The sequence below is a fragment of the Apium graveolens genome, chromosome 3 (genome assembly GCF_009905375.1).
Source record: "Apium graveolens cultivar Ventura chromosome 3, ASM990537v1, whole genome shotgun sequence".
In the NCBI taxonomy this organism is placed as follows: Eukaryota; Viridiplantae; Streptophyta; class Magnoliopsida; order Apiales; family Apiaceae; genus Apium; species Apium graveolens.
This window is the reverse complement of record NC_133649.1, coordinates 67,792,702-67,813,537: the sequence shown is the minus strand read 5'-3', so window position 1 is coordinate 67,813,537 and position 20,836 is coordinate 67,792,702.

Sequence of the window (20,836 nt, the reverse complement as noted above, 5' to 3'; positions counted from 1 at the left end):
ACATGTTCCCTTATGAAATGGTACTTGATGTCTATGTGCTTTGTCCTTGAATGTTGCACTGGATTTTCAGTGATGGCAATTGCACTTGTGTTATCACAGAAAATAGGAATCCTTTCAACTTGCAAACCATAGTCTAGCAATTGATTTTTTATCCATAAAATCTGTGCACAGCAACTGCCAGCAGCAATATATTCAGCTTCAGCTGTAGAAGTAGAAACTGAATTTTGCTTTTTACTGAACCAGGACAAAAGCTTGTCTCCTAAAAATTGACAGGTTCCTGTTGTGCTCTTTCTATCAATTCTGCAACCTGCATAATCTGTATCTGAATAACCAGTTAGATCAAAACCAGAATCTCTAGGATACCAAATGCCAAGTTTTGGTGTTCCCTTGAGATATCTGAAAATTCTCTTGATAGCTATCAAGTGAGACTCTCTAGGATCAGCCTGAAATATAGCACATAAACATGTAGCAAACATTATATCTGGCCTACTAGCTGTTAAGTACAGAAGTGAGCCAACCATGCCTCTATAGCTTGAAATATCCACAGACTTTTCAGTAGTGTTTAGTTCAAGCTTAGTTGCAGTGGCCATGGGAGTTTTTGCAGATGTGCAATCCATTAGATCAAACTTCTTTAAAAGATCAAAAATGTATTTAGTTTGACTAATGAATATTCCATCACTAACTTGCTTAACTTGTAAACCAAGAAAGTAAGTTAGTTCTCCCATCATACTCATTTCATAATTACTTTGCATCAGTTTGGCAAACTTTATACAAAATTTCTCATTTGTAGAGCGAAAAATAATATCATCTACATAAATTTGAACAAGTATGCTAGAGCCATCAACATTTCTGAAAAATAAAGTTTTATCTACATTACCTCTTGTGAAGTGATTTTCCAAAAGGAACTTTGATAAAGTGTCATACCAGGCTCTAGGTACTTGCTTTAGTCCATAAAGTGCTTTCAGTAGATAATAGACATACTCTAGAAAATTTGGATCGTCAAAGCCAGGAGGTTGACTAACATACACTTCTTCCTCCAAATCTTCCTTTAGAAAGGCACTTTTGACATCCATTTGATAGACCTTGAAATTGGCATGGGCTGCATAGGCTAAGAAAATTCCGATGGATTCAAGTCTTTCAACAGGTGCAAATGTTTCATCAAAATCTATTCCCTCTTGCTGGCAATAGCCCTTAGCAACCAATCTGGCTTTGTTCCTTACTACTATGCCATTTTCATCCATCTTGTTTCTGAATACCCATTTGTTGTCTATTGGATTCTTTCCTTTAGGCTTGGGTACCAGCTTCCATACTTCATTCCTTTCAAATTGGTTTAGCTCCTCCTGCATAGCTAAAATCCAATCAGGATCTAACAAGGCTTCTTCTACCTTCTTTGGTTCTTCCTTTGAAAGAAAGCTGCTGTATAGACATTTTTCTTGAGTTGCTCTCCTGGTTTGAACTCTAGAAGAAACATCACCAATAATCAGTTCAAAGGGGTGATCTTTTGTCCATTTCCTTGGTTGAGGTAGATTAGCTCTAGATGAAGAGACCTCAATGTTGTCTTGATCTGTGATTGAGTTTTGATTGCTAGAAACTCCCCCTGAGTTTGTGGATCTTTGATTTGAGAAAGGGGTACTTTCTATGGGTGATCTGCCTTGACTTCCTTCTCTTTTTGAGTACCGACGGATGAGGCAGGTTGTCTTCCGATGAATAACAAAGATTGCCTTCCGACGGATGAACCATTATGTAACTCGATGGATGTTGAGTTTTGTGCTTCATTTGTGGTAGATTTGTCTGCATTATCCTTAGACACTGTTTCTTGATCACTCTCATCATCACTTTCATCACTAACCATCTCGACATTGTCGAATTTGAGGCTCTCATGGTAATCTCCATCTTTTAGTCCTTCAATCTTTTTATCATCAAACACAACATGTATAGATTCCACAACAATATTGGTTCTTAGATTGTAGACTCTATATGCTTTACCAACAGCATATCCAACAAAAATTCCTTCATCTGCTTTAGCATCAAACTTTCCATTTTGATCAGTTTGATTTCTCAGAATATAGCATTTACAGCCAAAGACATGAAGAAAGTTTAGAGTTGGCTTCTTGTTCTTGAACAATTGATAAGGAGTCATGCATCTTGCTTGATTAATCAGAGAGATATTCTGAGTGTAGCATGCAGTGTTTACAGCTTCAGCCTAGAAATAAGTTGGTAATTTTGATTCTTCAAGTATTGTCCTTGCAGCTTCAATAAGAGATCTGTTCTTTCTTTCCACTACTCCATTCTGTTGTGGAGTCCTTGCTGCTGAAAACTCATGCAAGATCCCATTTTCCTCACAAATGCTCTCATGACATAGTTCTTGAACTCAGTTCCATTGTCACTCCTGATTCTTCTAACTTTAAAATCAGGATGATTGTTAACTTGCCTTATGTGATTGATGATGATTTCACTAGCCTCATCTTTAGACTTTAGGAAATATGTCCAAGAGAACTTTGAGAAATCATCTACAATTACCAGGCAAAATCTTTTCTTTGAAATTGACAATACATTGACTGGTCCAAACAAATCCATGTGAAGCAGTTGCAGAGGCTCTTCAATTGCTGAATCAAGTTTCTTCCTGAATGATGCTTTGATCTGCTTCCCTTTTTGGCAGGCATCACACAGTCCATCCTTTGTAAACTCCACTAGAGGAATGCCTCTAACTAACTCTTTCCTAACCAGCTCATTCATGGTCTTGAAGTTTAAATGGGATAGCTTCTTGTTCCATAGCCAACTTTCATCTTGACTTGCTTTGCTGAGAAGACAAGTTACAGATTCTGCTTTAGTTGAGTTGAAGTCAACTAGATACACATTTCCTCTTCTCACACCAGTGAGAACCACTTTGCTGTTTTGATTATTAGTCACAACACAGGCTTCTTTGTTGAAGGTTACTGAGTTGCCTTTGTCACAAAGCTGGCTGATACTCAACAGATTGTGTTTGATACCATCCACTAAGGCAACCTCTTCAATGATGACATTGTCCTTTGAAATCAAGCCATATCCCACAGTATATCCTTTGCTGTCATCTCCAAAAGTAATACCTGGGCCAACTCTTTCCTTAAACTCTGTGAGCAGGGTAGAATCACCAGTCATGTGTCTTGAACAACCACTATCCAAGTACCAAAGATTCCTTCTATTTCCCTGCACACATCAAAATCAAATCAAGTTGATTTTGGTACCCAAGTTTCCTTGGGTCCTGCCTTGTTAGCTTTCTTCTTCTGTTTCTTAGGTCTTAACTCATTTGACTTAGGAATTTCAGATTCTTCCTTAGTCATTTGGGTTGGGCCTTTGAAACCACTAGATGCAACAGAATTATCATGCATGTTATGGCTAACAGGAAATGGCATGCTTGGTGCAAACATGTTATTCCAGTAAGGCATGCTAAATGGCATTTGAGGCATATTGTATGCAACATAATATGGATTAGGTGCAAATGGCATATTTGCAAACTGTGCATTTATATTCTGTGTAGGCATAGCATTAACAGGCATGGGAGGCATGACATTCATGTTAGGAAATTGAGACTGAACAGACATGGGAGTAGGCATGGCAGATTTGCAATTAACAAACAAATGATTTACACTACCACACTTGACACAGATCTTTCTAGGAGCATATTTATCAGGTGTGTAGTTATTGTGTTTGTTAATCCCTACTTTACCATTCCTATTGTTTTTCTTTTTAGTCTCTGTTTTTACCTCTATTATCTCAAGTCTGTCACTTAACTGTTTGACAGTCATGTGACCAACATTAGCCTTTTTCCCTTTCTTAGCTTAACTTGACTCTCCTGAAACAAAGTTCTTGGAAACAGACCCATACTTATCATTTAGCTTGGTTAATTTGGCTTTGCTAATGGGTTTGCTTACAGCCGACGGATGAGGATTTTTATCATTCGACGGATAACACTTTTTGTTATTCTACGGATAGTCCTCATCATCCGTCGAGTCTACATCTGTCAGCAACCCATCTACCAAAATAGGTTCCAGTTTCTCCTTATTCTTTTTCCAAGCTTCATCACAAAAAGACTCAATTCCTTGAACCTTGGTGATTTGAGCATGAACATCTCTGGATGTTTTCCATGCTTTAATCACCTCTTGTTCACGATCGAGCTGCTTCTTTAAAATTTCTTCCTTTTTCAAGGACCCAGTTAATTCCTCCTTGGCAATCCTAAACTCAATTTTTAGTTTCTCAAACTCAACAAACTGAGACTCAAGCACATTATTCCTCTCACTCAATAACAAGTTGTTTTCTTTGATTTTAGCATTTTCTTTAGTGAGGGACTTAAGTGTAACACGCAAATGATACAATTTTGTAGACATGTCATTTATGGCATCATTACACCCAGCTTTAGATAAATGTGCAAGGTTTGTAGTGATTACCTGATTGCCTGAGGAACTTGTCTCTGTTTCATCAGACTTGGCCATTAGGGCTAGATTGACATAGCTGACATCTTCATCTTCATCCAAGCCATCAGCTGCCCAGTCATTCTCTTGTGTAATAAAAGCCCTTTCCTTTTGTTTGAGTAGATCAAAGTATTTTTGCTTGTAATCTACAGACTCAAATCTTTTCTTACTGGAATCTGACTTTCTACACTCATTTGCAAAATGCCCTTCCAAGCCATATTTGAAACATTTGAATTTTGACTTATCCACCATGTTTCTATTTGGCTTGGCTGCTCCAAAGTTCTTTTTGAACTTGAGCTTGGCAAATCTTCTTGAAAGGAATGCTAGGTGCTCATCAATGTCCTCCATGTCATCTTGGCTCAATGAATCTTAATTTTCTGCAGCTAGCCCCTTACCCTTGCTTTCACAGACCTTTGAAATTGATTCCACAACTTCCATCTTCACTTCCTTCTCCTTTTCCTGATCAGCAACTAGTGCAATGGATCCTCCTTTCTTCTTTCCTCTCTCCATTCTTTCATCCTGCTCTATTTCAAGCTTATAGGTTTTCAGAATGCCATACAGTCTCTCTAAAGTAAACTCCTTATAATCCTGTGAGTTTCTCAATGAGACTGTCATTGGTTTCCATTCCTTTGGAAGAGATCTAAGACATTTCAGATTGGAGTCTTTAGTCTGATAGACTCTTCCATGCAACTTAAGAGCATTTAGTAGTTTTTGGAATCTACTAAAAATGTCAGTGAGTGATTCACTTTCTTCATTGTGAAAATGCTCATATTGCTGAATCAGGAGCTGCATTTTTTTTCTCTTACTTGCTCAGTACCATCACAGATTATCTATATTGTGTCCCAAACTTCCTTGGCAGTCTTGCAGTTGATGATGTTATCAAACATGTCTGCATCAACACCATTGAATAGAACGTTCATGGCCTTTTTATCTTTCCTGACTTGTTCAATGTCAGGATCAAACCATTCATGCCTTGGCTTTGGAACAGATGGCTCATTTCCTGTTGCAGCTCTCATTGGAACATGAGGGCCTCTTTCTATGCAGTCCACATAGGCCTCATCTTGAGAAAGCATATGAAAATGCATCTTTACCTTCCAATGATGGTAATTATCTTTATCAAGAAAAGGAATCTTGACTCCAACATCTTTCTTGTTCATCTTGCTAAATTATTTTGATCCTTAAACTCTTTGTAGATTCAGAGCTTGCTCTGTTACCAATTGTTAGTCCCTTAACAATATAGCAAGAATTACAGAAGGGGGGTTGAATGGAATTCTTGAACCTTTTTCTTGAAATAAAATTGTTCAACTCGATTATAGATATAGTTGTTTTGATTAGCACAATGCGGAATGTAAACTTAAATGAATCAAAACATAAGTAATTAAAAACAAGAGTCTTTAAAACTTTCTGGTGCATTTAAACAATTCCACCAGAGATATATATAATATATCGAGAGGACTTTGTGTGCAGAAATGCTCACAGCTGGTTACAAATGAACTACTGAGTTTTCAGGAAATGCTCAAGATTCTGCTTACAAAGATTTCTCTGTTTTTGTGTTTTTCTCAGTTATATTTCTATTTGCTACTCTCTTGGTTTATATAATACCAAGATTACAAAGTCAAAAAGACTGAACAAATATAAAATCTAACAGTCTTAATCTTTGCTGCTTTTCGTCCACTATTACCCAGTTAATGGGCTTCCACAATGTGTTTGTATCCAACTCGACGGCTGTGTGTCAGCTTTCACTGTTCAACTGATATTTGAATTCTTGATATGATCATCCATTGACTTTCAGACCATCCGTCGATGACTTAATTGATCATCCGTCGACTGCTATGTTAAACATCCATTGATAGTCATTTGATCATCCGTCGAAGGCTTTGTTAATCATCCGTCGGTAGCTATTTTGACACTTGACTTCATTTCACTTATACAGAATTACAAGACATTACTTATGTACAATTAATCAACCTATTCTGCATATCTAGTTAAAGTCAACATGACTTATATGCTACTATAGATTCTATACAAAGGTGCATACATCACTGTGCTACAAACTTATTGTTGCATAAGCTACTCACTCGATGGATAATAAGTTAATCATCCGTCGGGACTATAATGAGTCATCCGTCGGGACTATAATTCTTATCCGTCGAGTGCTACATTTTTTCACTAAGTAAAATCTTCTTAGATGTTTTGTTTAAGTGATCATCAAGTACACAACATATTCACAACAATCTCCCCCAATTTATGTCTACTAGAATTGTAGCCATAAATTAAGAGATAATTGATGATAACAAAACATCCTAAACATATATCTTTAAAGATAAGTAGATAAAACTGAAAGTGCTTCAAATAAACAAAATGTACAAGGTTTGGCTCACAGTCAGTTCAAGATGCTCCTCTAGCCTGAGCAGGTTTTTCTAGTTTCTTGAAGGTCTGGATCTTCTTCCAAGCTTTCTGTCGTTTTCTTCAATTTGATTCTGGAGCTGCCTGTGGAATTCTAGTTCATCAGATTCTGAGAGATCTAGCATTTCTTGCATCTCCAAGAGAGTCTCATTGCTAGAGATACTCAATTGGTCTTCTAGTCTGAAGAATTTTCTCACACCCTTGTCATCCATGAATTCCATCAGCCAGTAGGGCCTTAGATGCACTCTTCTCCCTGTGTATGGGATGATTAGAGTCTTTGGGAGTGCATCTTTCGCTCTAACACTCCTCAGCTCTTCAATCTTCTTCAATACTAATCTTCTTGCAGTTATATTGAACCCAAAGTTTTTCTTGAAGGATGAATAGACTTTGATCAACACAGCTTGGCTTTCTTGAAGTATCCTGTGAAGAGGCCACTGAATCTCCCTTCCTCCTTTATACTTGAACACCAACCTTTCAGGTAGGTTTCTGTATGCATCAATTGCCCTTACTTCATCCAGTTCCTCCAGATAAAGGTTTAGATCTGAGAATTCTTTGATGTCACACAAGTACAAGTAGTCTCCCCTGTTGACCTACTATTCATTAGGGTTTCAAAAATTTCAAAAAAAATTGGGGTTATTACAGTCTCCCCTCCTTAAAAGGATTCCGTCCCGGAATCAGATAAAAATGAATAGGGATACTTTCTTAGCATTGCACTTTCTAACTCTCAAGTCAATTTTCCCACATTGTTGTTCTACCACCAACTCTGACTAGTTTGATAACCCTTCTCCTAAGCACTTGTCCCTTTTCGTTCTATAACCCTTCCTGGTTACTCCATATAGGTTACGTCTGGTTGCATGTCTATGCGCTCATACGCCCCTATTTGTCTGGCATCCGAATTACACTTCCTTAACATTGGTACGTGGAACACGTTATGAACTTGCTACATGCTCGGGGGTAGGGCTAGCTCATATGCTAACTTCCCAATACGTCTTAATATATCCAAGGGTCCAACAATTCGTGGGCTTAGCTTTCCTTTCTTTCCGAACCTCATCCATCCTTTCCAAGGGAATACCTATAACAACACTAGGTCCCCTACTTCCTATTCTTTGTCCTTTCATGTCAAATCAACATACTTCTTATGTCCATCTTGGGCTACTACCAGCCGTTCTCTGATTATATCTATTATATCCTTGGTCCTTTGGACCACTGCTGGTCCGAGCATCTTGCGCTCTGCAACATCATCCTAATATAAGGGAGATCGACATTGTGTTCCCTCAAGGATCTCATAAGGCGATATCTCGATACTGACATACGATCTATTATCGTAAGAAAACTTAATCCGTGTTAAGTGATCATTCCAAATTCTTTCAAGTCTATTGCACAGACTCTCATCATAGCTTCTAGCATTATAGCTTTTGCTTCTCAATACCCATTCTTTTCCAGTTCGTAATCATTACTATCTTCCGTACAAAATACTATTCTAGATATACCTTTACTCGCTAGAGTTTTATAACCTTTTAATAATCGCGTCAACCTTAGTATCACGAACGCGTTAGAATCGGCATACCACCGTACTTGGTACCACTTCATCTCTAGCTGCCTCCATCTTTGAAAGCTTAGTCCTTCGTATAGAAGTAAAAGAATTTATTGAGAGATCACTATGATCATGAACACTTGTTCTATTGCATAGTTAGTACAGAAGGTGGCCAGCCTTTAGTACTTGACAAGCAATTAAACAACATGTGGTATCCTACTAGGCTTCTATCACACAGATAGATAGTCATTCGACAATACCTCCCCTTCCGGAAGGGTTGTTCTTCTCAGCTTATACAAAATGAAAAGGAGAGAAAGAGCGAATTGAAGAGAATTGTATATAAAAAAATACTGCCACAAAACATCTGGCTTGGAGTCTACCCCTGAACTATAGAGGTTTATCACAGGAGAATAAAACATATATATGTATATATCTCAACATCAAATATTATCGCATCGTATTTCACGTGTCTGAATATTTACTATTCCGTCCATCATTCTATGGACCCATGCTCTTGCTCGAGCTTATAAACAATCACCTTTGAAACTCCCTCGACATCGAAAATCGAATCTGGGATTTCATTCTAGACATTATCATTATTAGAATTCTATGCTTGCATCTCAATCTTCCTCGTATAGTAATACGACTCTCTATTGATAAGAAGGAATAAATATTCAATAGGTAGATAATCGACTTAAATAGCCTATTAATAATAACTTATACATCACCACGACCCGATTAGTGGTACTCAATCTCAACATTCATTACAATACAACTCTCACAGTTGTCATCGTCTCATTATTCATAGACTCATTGTAGCATTACTATAGTCCACCACGGACCTACTGTAGTCATTCATTTTCCATGAAATCTTAATATCTAACCATACAGAGTCCATACATGTCGTATAGAACTCTTCTAAGGAGGTAACATAATCACCATTCATGATTCATGAAGAACATTCCAGATCCTGACGTACATACATGACATGAAGCAGATAAAATTGCATAAGAGTTTCAATCAAAGCAACGATAGCAGGTTAATACCATTCTTAATCATATGCTTTTAATAGAAGACTTAACTCAAAGGTTTGTTTAGTCCTTTTTGAAACATGGTCCTGGCTTATTCTCAAGATAGGACCTTCTAAGATAGATAGCCCGCTCATGGCAATTATATGAATTAAATCTTTACCAAACAACTATTACAGTTGAGTATCGTACAATCATCAGAAGGAATGTCAATCTTTCACACCATAATACAACCTTCACGACTTTAACCATCATCACTGTATTCCTCTGGCACGAGCGCCTATAATTGTCTTCTTACACTTAAAGTGTCGGCCACCTCTTTGGCCTTTCCTGATAGTAAAATTTCCTTACAATCAATGTCATTTTAACCACCTCCAACTAAATTTTCTACCTCATTTCAATCACTGCTAATGTGAAAATGCTTTTCTTAAGTCCTGGTGAGAAAAAAATCACCATTTTTCCATAAGTCATTGCCTTAGTCTTTAGATGTGAACATTGCCACGACTGAATCTCGATCATACTTAGGACGTCTCTTATCTTGGGTCCTTCTTGTTTTCACCAATATCGACCCTCATTGGATCGATCTATACTTTCTTATGGTTCAACACGTGCCCGACCTGACATTATTATAATTACGTCATATTTCCTTTATCAAAATTTCTATGTTTGAGAACTTTGAATACTACCTTTCTCCTTGTAAAACCTCTAAGGTTATCCTTAAATCCTTCATCATGTACACCCTAGGTACAGGGCATATCAAGATACCATTTACTAATACTAGAATCATTGTCTATAGATTTCTGAAAACTTTCTCCACTGATCCTTAAAGGTTGTTGTTACCTTAATCCCTTTCAATTCATATTGTCAAACTCATATTGTCCCTATTATGGGTAAAATGCCAATCCTTTATGCATTCCCCTAGGTTTCATCTCAATTTATCAAGGTTTTATCCTTAATTCCTCCTTTAAAAAGGTACTTACACTTTTCCATTGATAAATCAAGTCATCTATCCATGATAAAGGTATCTCATTCAATAATTCCCACCTCGATAGTCTATACTTAGTTTCATGGGTAACATCCTTTTCCTAACTGAGGTCAATCCATATGGCCTCTGAAAGATAACAACAGTTATTCACTTTTCTTTCCTGATTTGGTAATGATAAGAGGGATGTTCTGGAAGATATTGGTCATGTTCAATGTTAACTTCTCAGTTCTAACTATTCGTTTACCTCTGTTATTTATCCCAACAATCATCTCAATGTTGGAATACCTTTTATACCTTGAGTCTCCCTTTTGGGCATCAAGCCACAGGTGTTACATACACTTCACATTTTTGAAGGTCACTTCCTTCATCCCATTTTCCTAAATTCTTGTTATCCTGTCTCCTCAGTCCATTCGTGTTTCCTTATTAATCCATCGATCTATCTCAAAATTTCATCGAATACTCTCAACTTCAAGGGAATTAACTATACGTATCGCTTACGCCTTCAAACCTTGAATTTATCTCATGATCAGTCACCATCGCGCTGATGATGACACACTTCTCTATATTTATTTCAAGGGTTTCTTAGGGTTTCCCATACCTAACTCCCTTATCTCTTCTCAAGTCTATTTCCCTTATATCCCTTTATACTCCTTCCCCTTTCAGTCTTTTATTTTCGTTTCTATTACAACCATTACATAAACCAACATGACATAAGCATTGATTTCAAACATCCCGTCATTCTGGATTCGTGTCCTTATAACGAATCTTGATAACTTTTATATTAGATTCATAATTCATCATACTCGTCTGCCTTTGTTTTGGCTCTAAAGCTTTTACACTACCTCGATAACCTTGGGAAGTACTTTCTCGAAAACAATTGTCTGAACTTTAATCAGTTTATTATAACCTCTGGCTCCGTGCCTTTCTTGGCCTTTCACCAGCGGGTGGCCTCTCTCTTAGGAGGGTAAGTGACAAAAACAGTCTTTTGTGATTCATCAATCATTTAGAATCTCAAATGATTCCTATATTTCCTTTAGCCAGGCTCTTGCCCCGACTGGATTAGCTTGTTCCTTGGAACTCTGAGAGCTTAGTGACTTAAATTCCTGAAAGAATTTCTCACCGTATTGTTTCCTCAGGGTGGTGGTTGGGGATAATAGTCTAAGTTCTGTTTAGACAGGTCCATGAATTGCCGTATAGGAGTACCGTCTCGGGTCTCCTTTCTTTACTCGACTTTCTGTTTCCTTAGTATGAACGTTCCCTCCTCCTCATAATCGGGGTCATCCTACATGTTTTAAATCCTCATTTTCCACTTCATTATGTTATGGGTTCCTTCTATCTTGATGGCGACCTCCCTGACTGTCACATTCAGGGTTTGCTTTAAATCTTATTCCTCAAACTAGGGCTTTCATCTAAGATCTCATCTTTAAGCTCTTGAACATTGAAACCCAATTTTTTTTGTCAGAATACCTCATTATTCCCTTATCATCTTTCTTGGTATTAATCTTTTTTCCCGTCATTGGCTCTCCGCCTTCATTCATCACTTTTTTCTTGGCACAATATGATCTTTTCCAATAATTCGGGCTGCATTACAATCTCAAACAGCTTTTCGGTACCGGCTCTGGTTACCTTCACTTCTATTTCCATTTTCTCAAAATCTCTTATCAACTCTCCCAAAGACATTATCATCTTGAGTCTCTCCTTTCTACTAAGGAATTAGCCACCATATTGGCTTTCCCTGGATGATAAAGAATCTCATAATCGTAATCCTTAATTAGCTCTAACCACCTCCTCTGGCATATGTTGAGCTCTTTCTGCGTGAAAATGCACTAGAGCACTTATGTCTTGTGTAAATCTCGCACTTCTCTCCATACAAGTAGTGCCTCCAATCTTTAGGGCAAAACTATTGCCACGAGCCCAAGCTCATGGGTGGGGATATCGAATTTTATATTCCCTTAATGGTCTTGACGCGTACGCGATTACCTTGCTGTGCTGTATAAGAAGTACCCTAATTCCTTATGTGAAGCGTCACTGCAAATCACAAAATCTCCTTTTCCATCCGGCAACGCCAACATAGGGGCCGTTACCAACCTTTGCTTCAATTCTTAAAAGCTGTTCTCGCATTTCTCTGTCCATTCGAACTTCTCAGTCTTACGAGTAAGCCGCGTTAAAGGGGCTACTATCTTTACAAACTTGAACGAACCTCCGGTAGTGACCGGCCAATCCTACTGATAGGGATAAATAAATCCTGATAATGGGCTGCTAGACCCAATAAGAAGATGTTTGATATTCAGACCAGAAAGGTTAAGCCTGATGGACCAGATCAGGTCTGGTCGAATAAAAATGGCCCAAAAGCCCTGATTATTAATTAATTTCGTAATTAATTAATAAGGGAAAAATCAGCTGTTGAGAAGAGTCCTGATAAGGATATAAATCCTTATAGATAAGCCTCAAGGGGACCTAAAAGGATAAGGAATCAGTTTCCTACTATCTAGGACTCCAAAGTCCATTCTAATTATGAGACTTGCCCACCAAATCTCCTATACCAAGTCCAATTCAAGGACCACCAACATCTATATAAGGGGTCTCACCCCACAGATCAGAACTACGTTTTTTGGCTTGATTCTCTAATTCACAGAGATACGTAGGCATCTCGTAAAGGCAGATTGAGTCACGAAGCACGAGAGCAGCCATTAAAGGCCTTGAGCTCCCGAATCTTAGTAATAAATACAGCAAATAATAACCTTAGCTTTTTATCCATAACATTTGGCGCCGTCTGTGGGAAGCAACAACAACAACCATAGCGAGAACACGGAGAACAATTGGAGCTCTAGAGGAAGTTACACCATTAGAGACAACCCAGGTGATTTCATCAACCGTGGAGGTTCCTCCCCATTCAACTTATGCATCTACTCAGGGGGAAGCCCAGACAGGGGCAACTCAACCTCAGCCACAAGGGACAACTCCCTCGACTATTCAAGGTACGAATCCTCAAGTTCAACAAGTACATATACCTGTGAATTCTCGACCCGTCGGGTATGAATATTCAACTGTTGTTACTACTAACCCCCCTTATGGGATGCCCCTTCACCCTGAGGTTGGAGGAAGCGGATATGCTGGGCGAAGTGAAGCACGAGGGCGGTCGCCCCCCTATATACGAGGTTTGGATCCTATCCCTGAGGATCGGGAATTTTCTGGTCCATACACTGAGAGAGACTCCGAATCTTCGGATGATGAAGTGGCCCCGAGAAGGAGGCGTCCTGGAAAAGAGCCAATGGCCGATGGAAGGCAACGCCCCCAAAGCACCCCAGGGATGAATCCCCAAGAAGTGCAGGAAAAGATCAGGGCTCATGAGGCTGAAATCCAAAGGCTGAGGCGTGATTTGGAGGCTCACCAAGCCACCAGACCCCACATACCTCCTAGGGGGAGAAATCCTCCTCCTATCATAGACCTGGATGGTCCGGTAAGAAGAAGGGCTGCTGTCCCAAGAACTGATCCAAGCAATCTCCTTCCCCTTGGAGATCCTGACGATCCAACTCCACCCTTCACAGAAGAGATAATGAATGCCCATATCTCAAGGAAATTCAAGATGCCCACTATCAAAGCCTATGATGGCACGGGAGACCCCGCTAATCATGTTAGGACATTCTCTAATGCACTGTTGCTGCAACCCGTGAATGATGCTATAAAATGTCGGGCCTTCCCTCAAACCCTGTCGGGTATGGCTCAAAGATGGTACAGTCGCCTACCCCCAAATTCTATTGGATCATTCAGAGAATTAAGTCAGGCTTTTATTAAGCAATTCATCAGTGGAAGAGTCCATGAAAAAAGTTCAGCATCTCTTATGAGTCTTGTGCAGGGAGCTAAGGAATCCTTAAGAGATTACCTGAATCGTTTTACAAAGGAAGCTTTAAAAGTCCCAGACCTTGATGATAAGGTAGCCATGATAGCACTGCAACAAGGAACTAGGGATGAGTTTTTCAAGATGTCTTTGGCCAAACGACCCCCTGAGAGCATGTTGCAGCTCCAAGAGAGGGCAGGGAAGTATATCAAGGTTGAAGAAAGTATGAGGAAGACCGTAGTAAGTAATGAGCCCACTGGAGGCAAGAAACGAAAAACTGATTTGGAGTATATCGCTAAGGACAAATATCCTAGAACCGAACAAAACCCTGATTCAACCCCCAAGAAGGGAGGACCTGGGCAAAAGTTCACTGAATACGCTAAGCTGAATGCTCCCAGAAGTCAGATTTTGATGGAGATTGAGAAAGACAGAGATATTCGCTGGCCTAAGCCCTTGAAGGCTGATCCCGCCAAGCTAGATAAGGGCAAGTATTGCAGGTTTCACAAAGATGTTGGCCATGACACCGATGAGTGTAGGCAATTGAAAGATGAAATTGAGTTTTTGATTCGAAAAGGAAGATTGAACAAGTATACTGGAGATGGAGGGGACAGAAATAATAATGGAAGGAAGAACTTTGAAGATCGTAGGAGGGACCAAGACGATCAGGGGCGAAACCCCCAGCCTAGAGGACCAGTTATAAACACCATTTATGGAGGGCCGAGACCTCGAGGGCCTGTGATAAACATGATCTTTGGAGGTCCAACTGCTGCTGGATTGTCCAAAAATTCCAGAAAGGCATATACTAGAGAGGTTATGCATATTGTTGGAGAAGCCCCGAAGAGGGCCAGGACAGAAGTAACATTGGCTTTTGATGATTCCGACCTAGAGGGTGTGAAGTTTCCCCATGACGACCCGCTGGTCATAACACCAATAATAGGAAATAGCCCGATTAAGAGGGTCCTTGTGGATAATGGTGCTTCTGTGGATATCTTGCTCCACGACACCTTTCTAAGGATGGGGTATAACGACTCCCAGTTAACACCAACCGACATGCCGATATATGGATTTGCTGGAGTAGAATGTCCTGTGGAAGGGATAATCAAATTGCCAACCACCATAGGTATGGAGCCAAGGCAAGCAACGCAGATGCTGGATTTCGTGGTGGTAAAGGCTAGTTCGACTTATAATGCTATCATGGGAAGAATAGGGATACATGCCTTCAAGGCAGTTCCCTCTTCCTACCACTCAGTCATGAAGTTTCCCACCCGAAACGGGATTGGAGAAGAAAGAGGAGATCAAAAAATGGCTAGAAGCTGTTATGTGGCCTCTTTGAGGGCAGATGGAGTCGGGGGGCAGGTTCTTCCTATTGAAGATATGGATGTTCGAGAAAATGATGAGAATAGAGGAAGGCCAGCAGAAGAATTGGTCTCGGTTCCTTTAGACCCCGAGAATCCTGAGAGGACGACTTTCATTGGAGCCACATTAGAGGAGCCCCTTAGAGGGAAATTAGTGAAATTTTTGCAAGAAAATAGTGATGTGTTTGCATGGTCAGCAGCTGATATGCCAGGCATAGACCCGGAGTTAATTACTCACAAGCTAAACGTGGATCCAAGCCGGAAGATAGTGAAACAAAAGAAAAGAAATTTTGCCCCGGAAAGACAAGAGGCTATAAGGCAGGAAGTGGAAAAGCTCTTAGAGGCTGGTTTCATTGAGGAGATTCAATTTCCGGAGTGGTTAGCAAACCCTGTAATGGTAAAGAAGGCTAATGGAAAGTGGAGGATGTGTATAGACTTCACCGATCTGAATGATGCATGCCCCAAAGACTGTTTTCCGCTGCCTAGAATTGATACCTTGATTGATGCCACCGCTGGACATGAGATGCTGAGTTTCATGGATGGGTTTAGCGGATACAACCAGATCAAAATGCATAAGGATGACATTCCAAAGGTATCATTTATCACTGACTTTGGTGTTTATTGTTATCTTGTTATGGCGTTTGGTCTCAAGAATGCAGGAGCCACCTATCAAAGGTTGGTGAATAGAATTTTTAAGGATCTTATCGGTAAGACTATGGAAGTCTATGTTGATGACATGTTAGTCAAGATTCTAGTAAAGACTGATCATATAGCCCATTTAAGGGAAGCTTTTGAGGTCCTGAGGTACCACAAGATGATGTTGAATCCTACGAAGTGTGCTTTCGGAGTAGGATCTGGAAAATTCTTGGGACTGATGGTCTCAAAGAGGGGAATTGAGGCTAACCCGGATAAGATAAAGGCAATCCTGGACATGGAACCACCAAAAACTGTTAAGGATGTTCAGAAGCTTACAGGAAGGGTTGCTGCATTAGGACGATTCATCTCCAAGTCAGGAGACAAGTGCTTGTCATTTTTCAAGTCACTAAAGAACATCAAAGACTTCGTATGGAGTGAGGAAAATCAGAAGGCATTTGAAGAGTTAAAGAAGTATATGGGCCAGGCCCCGTTGTTGGCCAAGCCAGTTCTGAATGAAGTTTTATTCTTGTACTTGGCTGTTTCAGAGAGCGCCTTGAGCGCGGTGTTGGTTAAGGAGGAACTGAAAGTCCAGAAACCCGTGTACTATGTCAGCAAAATTTTGCATGGTGCTGAGTTGAATTATTCAGCCATTGAGAAATTCGCTTTGGCCTTGGTAATGGCTTCAAGAAAGCTGCGTCCTTATTTTCAAGCTCACCAAATTGAAGTGCTAACAAATCAGCCACTGAGAAATATCATTCACAGTCCCAAGGCTAGTGGGAGACTGATTAAGTGGGCAATAGAGTTGGGAGAGTTCGATCTCAAGTATAAGCCACGTACGGCCATAAAAGCCCAGGCACTAGCTGACTTCGTGGTGGAATGTACCATACCCAACCAAGAAGTCGGGGGGCAGGAAGATACCATACCTCAAGACAAGAGAGTCGACAATGGGGACAGGGAAAAGAATGACAAGGAGAAAGAATATTGGGTTCTCTATTTTGATGGAGCATCAAAAACAAATTCCAGTGGAGCAGGGTTGGTTTTGCAAAGCCCTGATGGGTTCTTAATTGAGTATGCTATGAAGTTAGATTTTCCAACCACAAACAATGAGGCAGAGTATGAAGCCCTGATAGCTGGCCTTGGTCTAGCTGGGACACTTAGAGTCAAAAACTTAAAGGTCCGTGGAGACTCGAAGCTGATCATATCCCAGGTAAAGGGAGAATTTGAGGCAAGGGATGATACGATGGCTAAGTATGTCCGCCTAGTAAGGGCTGTGATGACCCAATTTAATGAATGCCATGTTGAACACATTCCAAGGGAAGAAAACGTTAAGGCGGATGCGCTATCAAAGTTCGCTTCGTCTGAGATTGAAGAAAGTTCGGGAAGTGTGTACTTCCGTGTTTTGAAGACACGGAGCATAGATGTTAAGCTAGTGGCTCCCATAGGCTTGGGGACGTCATGGATTGATCCCATCAAGGCTCACATTCAGACCGGTTGGTTGCCAAGTGATGCAACTGAAGCACGGAAGTTAACTGTTCGGGCACTAAGATACTCTTTGATAGATGGGATTCTTTACAAAAGATCTTTCGTGGTTCCCTACTTGAGGTGTCTCAGGCCCGATGAGGCACGCTTGGCTCTTGAAGAAGTGCATGAAGGTATTTGTGGACAACACTTGGGGGGCAGGGCCTTGGCTCATAAGATAACTCGTTTAGGCTTCTATTGGCCAGAAATGATGGCTGATGCCAAAGAATATATAAAGAAGTGTGACCGCTGTCAGAAGCATGCACCAATTGTTAGACAACCCCCTGAGATGCTGACCTCTATCAACTCGCCTATTCCCTTTGCCATGTGGGGGATGGATATTCTAGGGCCTTTTCCTATGGCCATGGCACAAAGGAAATTTCTGATTGTAGCCATTGATTATTTCACCAAGTGGATTGAAGCCAAACCCTTGGCCAAAATCACTACTAAGCAGGTTGCACAATTCCTGTGGGAAAACATTATGTGCCGATATGGAATTCCCCGTATCCTTGTCACTGACAATGGAACACAATTCAACAATGAGGAATTCAAAAAGTGTTGTGAAGAAAATGAAATCGAGTTACGATTCACCTTTGTGGCTCACCCGCAAGCCAATGGACAAGCAGAGGTAGCAAATCGGATAATCCTGGATGGACTAAAGAAGAGGATCGAGAAGTCATGAAATAATTGGGTAGATGAGATGCTTCCAATATTATGGGCCTACAGGACTACTTGTAGAGTCACGACAGATGCAACTCCTTTCATGTTGGCATATGGGGCGGAAGCAGTAGTTCCCGTGGAGATATCACATTCCTCTCCAAGGATTCAGGCTTTCGATGAGAAAGAAAATGAGGAAGGGCAGAGATTAGCCCTGGATTTAATTGATGAAGTGCGAGATAAAGCACATGCAAAGATAGTAGAATATCAGAAAAAAGCTTCATTCTACTACAACCTAAGGGTTAAAGAAAGGTTTTTTAAACAAGGCGATCTAATCTTGAGGAAGATAGAAGCATCTGGTGTAGGACAAAAAGGGAAGCTTGCCCCGAATTGGGAAGGGCCGTACAGAGTCAAGAGTGTTCAAGGTAGAGGAACCTACAAGCTAGAGACTATGGATGGTTTTGAAGTCCCGAGAACTTGGCATGCACAAAACCTGAAGGTTTACTATGTGTAGGGAAGCCGGATACGATTCTCACTCGTCAGGATGGCGAGTAGGTTGAAAAGCACCTTGAAGCTTTGCTTGCTTAGGATTTATATGTTTTAGTTTTATTACGAAATTTATTAAGACTTGTGTAAGGGTCGAATCCCAGACAATTTTATGAAATTCATAAGTTCTTCAAAGTATGTTTGTGGCCTAACAAATAAAAATCAAATGCATGGATGCAAGCATAAAAGGTGATAAATGAAATAGATCTGATAGATGTTACAAAAGTTTGATAAATAAAGTCTCGAAAATAAAAAAAAAAGCCACGCAGGGCTGAAAAAGCTCTAAGGAGCTGAAGTACCCTCGGCATCCATATCATCGTCCTCTCCACTCTCGCTGGATGTCTCTGTCGTCTCGGAGGAGGAGGAAGAGCTGTCGTCCTCAGCAGGTCTGGAAGAAGACTCGGGAGGAGGAAGGAGTGGATCCTGAGGAACATGGTCCGAGACAACTACTCGGGTACGAAACCTCTGTAGCAAAGCCTCGTCATCAGGGCAGATGTAGTCCGCCGGGTTAATATCAGGACAAGCCTCGTTCACGGTCCCAAGGGCCGTGTCCCAACCAGTCCTAAAAAACTCGGGAAAGACTGAATCATCCCTAATCCTCATGGATTGGGCAAACTCCTCCGAGTCCAGATAGTTGTCTATAGCTTTATCCTTCTCCGCCCGAAGTACCACCAGCTCGGCGTTAGACTCTCCGAGTTCTTCCTCCTTGCGCTTGAGCTTCTTCTCCAGGGTAGCATACTTCTTCTGTTGCCTCCTGAGGGCATTATCAGCCTTATCAGAAGCCCGCTTCCATGATTCGGCTTGCCTCACAGCGCCTTGAAAATAGGCGTTAGACTGAAACAAAGCAATTAACAACGTATAAGGCAATGCTACAAGAACGAAAAATAAGTTCAAAAAAGAGAAGGCATACCGAAGCCAGAGACTGAGCTCCCATGAGCTTGATCCTCTCAAGATCAGGGGTGGCCACCACATCAGTAAAATCCTTGGGGGTCACGCTATGGTAAGACCAATCCCAAGCATATTTCGTGGAACCAACTACGGTGTCCCCTCGGCGGAATCCCCAGAGAGGCTGAAAGGCGCCTGTGGCAGCAACAGTAGGGGCAGCAGCAGTGATAGGAGTACCATGGCCTCCAGCTCCTTCAGTTGAGGCCTCCCCTATAGGCTCTTTGTGCTTCTTCAAAAAGATAGGCTCCGTGGCCTTTCCCCGGGTGTCTAGGCCTGCGAGCCGAGCTTTCTTCATCCTAGCTGTTTCCTCAACCAAAGGAACATTGTCCTCGTTAATCTCCTTAGCAGCTGAAACAAAGCAAAGGACAAAATAAGTGAAGTTAATAATGCATGAAATGAAGTAAAATTGAGAAGGGAAGAAAAATACCCTGTTGAGAAACAGAGGATAGTCCCACATGAATCAGGGAAAACTCCTCTAAGAGAGTCCAGCTGGTGGTCGAGCCATCGTCCTGAGTAAGCCCATTATAAATAATAGTTTCTTCAGGAGTTAAGTGAATGGATTTGAGGCTACCATCACTGACCTTCCCAAAAGAAGATCGAAAAAGTGTGCCCCAGTCACCATTCTCCCAACGTAACCCGACGAAACTATTCCTCCAATTTTGATTATTATCAGGAATAGAGGCACTGTTAAAGATATGTTTGCTTTTGGGCCTTTGCTTGACATAGACCCAGCCGCAGATATTGGAAGAACTATTGTAACACTGAAAGACTTTCCTAAAAACAGCTACAGAAAGAGGAAAGCCCTCCCTAAGACAGCAGAACATAAAACATAGAATGTTCCTCCAGGCGTTTGGAGGAAGCTGACACGGGTTGATTTGTAAATCAGCCAAAAGATGAGGAATAAAGGGGTGAAAAGGAAACCTAAGCCCAGCATTAAGGG